At 34.2% G+C, this 6000-nt stretch overlaps 1 protein-coding gene across 8 annotated transcripts in view; it reads left to right on the top strand.

Annotated features, from left to right (window-relative positions):
• Positions 1-2263: 2263 nt before the first annotated feature.
• Positions 2264-6000, top strand: part of Tep2 (Thioester-containing protein 2) — a 137083-nt gene continuing 133346 nt past the window's right edge. For 4 of the 8 annotated variants that reach the window (XM_067767947.1, XM_067767944.1, XM_067767946.1 and 1 more), the window contains exon 1: positions 2264-2538. The gene's annotated coding sequence lies outside the window, so the exon portion shown is untranslated. The remainder of the gene's footprint in view (positions 2539-6000) is intronic. The other 4 variants (XM_067767948.1, XM_067767951.1, XM_067767949.1 and 1 more) reach the window with 2 other exon arrangements.

The raw sequence follows: 6000 nt of genomic DNA, 5'->3' as shown, positions 1-6000 counted from the left end.
GATATTGGTATCAAATGAAAGGTGGTAATGAGTATTTTAAAAGGGAGTAATCCTTAGTTCTATAGGTGGACGCCTTTTCGAGATATCGCCATAAAGGTGGACCAAGGGTGACTCTACAATGTTTGTACGATATGGGTATCAAACGAAAGTTGTTACTGAGCATTTTAAGAGGGAGTGGGCATTAGGTCTATATGTGGACGCCTTTTCGAGATATCGCCATTAGGGTGGGCCAGGGGTGACTCTAGAATGTTTGTACGATATGGGTATCAAACGAAAGGTGTTACTGAGCATTTTAAGAGGGAGTGGGCATTAGGTCTATAGGTGGACGCCTTTTCGAGATATCGCCATTAGGGTGGGCCAGGGGTGACTCTAGAATGTTTGTACGATATGGGTATCAAACGAAAGGTGTTACTGAGCATTTTAAGAGGGAGTGGACATTAGGTATATAGGTGGTCGCCTTTTCGAGATATCGCCATTAGGGTGGGCCAGGGGTGACTCTAGAATGTTTGTACGATATGGGTATCAAACGAAAGGTGTGACTGAGCATTTTAAGAGGGAGTGGGCATTAGGTCTATAGGTGGACGCCTTTTCGAGATATCGCCATTAGGGTGGGCCAGGGTGATTCTAGAATGTGTTTGTACGATATGGATATCAAATTAAAAGTATTAATGAGGGTTTTAAAAGCGAGTGGCCCTTAGATGTATATGTGAAGGCGTTCTCGCGATATCGACCAAAATGTGGACCAGGTGATCCAGAAAATCATCTGTCGGGTACTGCTAATTTATTTATATATGCAATACCACTAACAGTATTCCTGCCAAGATTCCAAGGGCTGTTGATTTCGCTTTGTAGAACTTTTTCATTTTCTTCTACTTAATATGGTAGGTGTCACACCCATTTTACAAAGTTTTTTCCAAAGTTATATTTTGCGTCAATAAACCAATCCAGTTACCATGTTTCATCCCTTTTTTCGTAGTTGGTATAGAATTATGGCATTTTTTTCATTTTTCGTAATTTTCGATATCGATAAAGTGGGCGTGGTTATGGTCGGATTTCGGCCATTTTTTATACCAAGATAAAGTGAGTTCAGATAAGTACGTGGGCTAAGTTTAGTAAAGATATATCGGTTTTTGCTCAAGTTATTGTGTTAACGGCCGAGCGGAAGGACAGACGGTGGACTGTGTATAAAAACTGGGCGTGGCTTCCACCGATTTCGCCCATTTTCACAGAGAACAGTTACCGTCACAGAATCTATGCTCCTACCAAATTTGAGAAGGATTGGTAAATTTTTGTTCGACTTATGGCATTAAAAGTATTCTAGACAAACTAAATGAAAATGGGCGGAGCCACGCCCATTTTGAAATTTTCTTTTATTTTTGGATTTTGTTGCATCATATCATTACTGGAGTTGAATTTTGACTTAATTTACTTATATACAGTAAAGATATTAACTTTTTTGTTAAAATTTGAATTAAAAAAAAATTTTTTTTAAAAAGTGGGCGTGTTCTTCATCCACTTTTGCTAATTTTTATTTAGCACATATATAGTAATAGTAGTAACGTTCCTGCCAAATTTCATCATGATATCTTCAACGACTGCCAAATTACAGCTTGCAAAACTTTTAAATTACCTTCTTGTAAAAGTGGGCGGCGCCACGCCCATTGTCCAAAATCTTACTAGTTTTCTATTCTGCGTCATAACTTCAACCCATCTACCAAGTTTCATCGCTTTAACCGCCTTTGGCAATGAATTATCGCATTTTTTCGGTTTTTCGAAATTTTCGATATCGAAAAAGTGGGCGTGGTTATAGTCCGATATCGTTCATTTTAAATAGCGATCTGAGATGAGTGCTCAGGAACCTACATACCAAATTTCATCAAGATACCTCAAAATTTACTCAAGTTATCGTGTTAACGGACGGACGGACGGACGGACGGACGGACATGGCTCAATCAAATTTTTTTTCGATCCTGATTATTTTGATATATGGAAGTCTATATCTATCTCGATTCCTTTATATATGTACAACCAACCGTTATCCAATCAAACTTAATATACTCTGTGAGCTCTGCTCAACTGAGTATAAACAATTCAAAAAAGCGCTTGTAGACCGCAAAAAACAAACTAATTAAAAACATGTATAAAACATAAATAAGAAGAAACGTAAACAAAGCAAAACAGATCTTAAATGCAGTGAACAAAAATATATATTTATGCTTTCGCGCTGACCATTCGACATCGAACTGTTGTCGCGAACGGTTTGAAGTTTTTTTAATTTATACTATTCGATCATTCGATCTTGAATTTAAAACGTGTTGTGATTTTACAATCAAACTAAAAAGTGGTAGTTTGAAGTAAATACATATATTTATAGTTGAATATGTGAAATTATTATTTATTTAGTAAATTAGCACTTATGTACGTGTACCGGCAACATCAGTTTGTGTGCAATTCTTAAAAATTATTTTATAAAAATTTATTTGATTTTATTTTTGGTGTATATATATGCAGGAAGCCGGATAGTGATAGCGCTGGACCGTATGTATGTACATACAAACATACATGCATATATATTTACTACTTATGAGTACATTGTTTTTGTGTATTTATTTTGAAAGTGACATTTGTGCATTTGATTCTGTTTTTCTTAATTGATTAGTAACTCAATAAGTCGAGCATTTAAGGCGGATATGCATTTAAACACATACTTATACACAGCCTTAGAAGTCAACATTGGGGTAGTCCTAAAATCCCTCCAAAAACATAGTACGACTAATCCCTAAAGGGAGTGGTCTCCGATTAATCTCTCTTGTCTACATTTGGGCGTACTTGATCCCCTCTAGTCGCTTTTGGGACCCGTTGGAGTTAGTTAGGTTGAAATCTACAGAGCCCAATTTAAAATACATAAAAAAAGCTGCAACGAAGTGAAATTAATAAAATAGATTATAGGTCACGGTGGGTTTTAAAAAATTTTAATTTTTCTGCCTACCACCCGTGAAATTTTTCTGTGGGCGTATTCTAGGAGGTGCCGCTGGGTGGCGCAAGGATCGAGATATTCACAAAAATCGTATTTGTGGTCCGATTTGGCTCATATTTGGAACACATATTACATACAAGAATAGAAAGCGACCTATTTAAAAAAATCGCCATTAGGTTGCGCAAGGATCGAGATATTCACAAAAATCGTATTTGTGGTCCGATTTGGCTCATATTTGGAACACATAATAAATACATGAACAGAAAGCGACCTATGATGTCCGATTTGGCTTATATTTGGAACAAATATTACATACAGTCCGGTAAAAGTGACATCAAATATTCTGGATTTCGAGGAGGGACAAGCATACGTGGCGCAGAGTCAAGTAAAGTCTTTGGAGGGATTATGTATTGAGGACTTAGATTGTAACAAATTGTCAGGAAAGAGTCCTTGTAATAATGAGTCACTAAATGAACTAAATAGAATGAGAAATAATAGGCAATTAAATACGCACTAAAAACTTGAAAATAAAATAATTAAAAAAATTTTTTTAAGTTAAACGGTTTTATTGAAAACAATACTTACATGAAGTAGTAATAATATTGAAAGCTAGAAAATAATTAGGTAGGTCTTAGGTACCAGTCATCACACTCATCAATCTAGGGAGTTGATCAGAAAATTAAATAAAAGCGTTGGACGCGTAAAATTTCTATTGATAGTTATATATTCGACCAACTGAACCTTAATAGATTGATGAGGAGTGTGATGACTAATACCTAGGATCTACCTAATTATTTTCTAGCTTTTAGTATTATTATTACTTCATGTAAGTATTGTTTTCAATAAAATCGTTTAACTTAAAAAAATTTTTTTAATTATTTAATTTTTTCGTCCATTGAACTTTTTAATTTTTTAAATTATGCAATTAAAGCTGTCATACGCGTCGTTGATAGGGAAATATATTTTAACGTAATAATAATCATGTTTCTTTTGCAAAAAATAAAGCAAAAATTTATTTTATGGAACGTTACATACAGTTACTTTAAACAAAATTTACAAAATAATGCATACTTTTGAGTTTTTTTCTTTAAGCGGGGATTACCCTTATTGCTTTAAATGTATGAAAACATTTATTTGAAGCAATTTTTTTATTTATAATTTATTTATTAATTTGGGAAAATTTTAAGCAACGTGACATCAGGAAGGACAAGGCGACAGCTGTTTCGATTATACCAGCAGCGTTTATAACACTTCAACGATCGTAGGAGTGCGGGTTCGAATCCCACTCCCGGTAGAAAAGGCTTTGAAGAGATTTAAAAAAGGTATAATCGAAAAAGCTGTCGCCTTGTCCGTCCTGATGTCACGTTGTTTAAATTTTTCCGAATTATTAAATAAATGCATATTTTTGTTTGACACCCCACAAGTTCGTTAATCAGCTTCTCCAAATTATTTGAATTACAAATGGCTACTTTTGTATTCGCAAACTGCTCTTAATAAACGACTAGAGTATTCTGGATGAGATATTTTAACACTGTACTTAACCCACGTCGTTTTAAAATCTGCATGCACAGATTCAAAAGCTTGCTCGCTACAAAAAGCGAGTCCTTTTCCGTGTTTCGAACAAAAGTAAGGCACGTGTTTAATTACACTTTAGGTGTAACACTAATTTCCAAGTCCTCATAACTTGTTTTAAATTTATTAATATGCACTTTGAATTGCGGGTCTAGATTATGCGAAAAGCAAGAGTTAACTACCAGACCAAAATCTTGAAAACACTGAACATATTCCATACATTTAACGCCATGTTTATCTGAAATTCTTCTCAAAATATCTATATTTTAAGAAATTTTTTGCAGGTAAACTTCACGACCTACATGACATTCTTTAACCAATTCATTGTTTTCTATTTCAAATTCATTCAACATGTTTTCATTAAGTTTATTTATAACCAAGCCAAGTAAGAGATGAAGTTCCGGAGGTGGAATCAACTATATTATTTTAATGTCTTCATCAAAATCAAAGAGGGGTTTGTTTACACAATTTTTAAAAAACTGAGCGTCTTCTTTTTTACCTCCGTTTTCTTCCCAAGCTCCAAAGTTTTTTAAGCAATCGCCAAGTGTTCTAAGCGTACCGCTCCAATTTAAATCGTCAAAAGATACTGTACACAAAGTGCAAGGATATTCACTGGCTTGACTCATAATGCCTATCAAAATATTCGCTAATTTCAAGTCTGTTGCGATTTTACACTTAAATTTATCAAGCTTTAATAACGTCCATAATAATGTAACATTTTCATAATTTTCTTGAGTCGATTCAACTGTACCAATGATAGATAATGACACTAGAACTTAAAAAATGCGCATCTACACCATTTCAATAAGACTGTCGGGATCTTTTTTTCACTTGCCTCCTCCAACTCCTTATCGTCCATCAAAGAAATGCATATTTTTTAAAAAATTTCCACCACCGTCAATGTCTACTTTGTAATACGTATTAGCAACATATCTTTCTTTTTCTACAAATTGGAATAATTAATTGGGTTAAGTATAGTGTTAAAATATCTCATCCATAATACTCTAGTCGATTATTGAGAGCAGTTTGCGAATACAATAGTTGCCATTTGTGATTCAAATAAATTGAAGAAGCTGATTAACGAACTTTTGTGGTTTCAAACAAAAATATGCATTATTTTGTAAATTTTGCTTAAAATAACTGTTTGCATTGTATGTAACGTTACATAAAATAAATGTTTACATTATTTTTTTCAAAGAAACATGATTATCATGAAAATCGCCGAATATGCGATTTCGCTGTTGGCTCTTGTTGACATTAGGCATCTCCTAGAATAAGCCCACAGAAAAATTTCCCGGGTGGTCGGCAGAAAAATTAAAATTTTTTAAAACCCACCGTGACGTTTGATTCGAATTATTTAAGAAAAATGTGGAGCCTTATACCGAACCTAAATTACTTAAACCACATGTTCCATTATCGTCGACCCATATCTCTTGTAATGAGTTGGCCAC

This window comes from Eurosta solidaginis, chromosome 2 (assembly GCF_040869045.1).
Source record: "Eurosta solidaginis isolate ZX-2024a chromosome 2, ASM4086904v1, whole genome shotgun sequence".
In the NCBI taxonomy this organism is placed as follows: domain Eukaryota; kingdom Metazoa; phylum Arthropoda; class Insecta; order Diptera; family Tephritidae; genus Eurosta; species Eurosta solidaginis.
The sequence above is the reverse complement of the archived record's forward strand: the minus strand, read 5'-3'. Positions and strand labels throughout refer to the sequence as shown.